Here is a 535-nt window from a genome sequence, read left to right as displayed (position 1 = left end):
AAAAAAAAAAAAAAAAGAAAGAAAAAGGAAAGGATAAGTTCACATCAAAATACAAATACTTATAGAAACTTTATTCATAATACTCCAGACAACCCAAATGCTTACCAACTCAGAAATATCTGGATGAGGTGACAATTAGAGTACCAAAGATATGGAGTCGTTGGCAGCCAATAGAAGCACTGCTTTCACATATACAAAAGGAGTGTGTCTTACAAAGTTATGAGAGAAGAAAGGGCTGGCAACTAGAGGAAATAAGGTGGAATATATTAAGCAATAAACCTAATTAAGAAAAAAATGTTAAGATAAAGTTAGAGGTCAAAAACCTCAAAGTCATATTGAACCAGCTAGCTTGTCCAGTGTGCGGACTTTTGTTAAACTACTAAATTGTTACTATTTTGCTGTTGTTTCTGCTGGAATGCTACTTAACTAATGACATTAGCCTTCAAATACATCTACAACTAAGGAGGGAATATTATTGCCAGTTTAATTTTCAAAATATTTTGTGTGAAATAGAAGAAAGCAATTCTTCCAAGAG

This window comes from Mastomys coucha, unplaced genomic scaffold (assembly GCF_008632895.1).
Source record: "Mastomys coucha isolate ucsf_1 unplaced genomic scaffold, UCSF_Mcou_1 pScaffold16, whole genome shotgun sequence".
In the NCBI taxonomy this organism is placed as follows: domain Eukaryota; kingdom Metazoa; phylum Chordata; class Mammalia; order Rodentia; family Muridae; genus Mastomys; species Mastomys coucha.
This window is presented reverse-complemented; position numbering follows the sequence as displayed.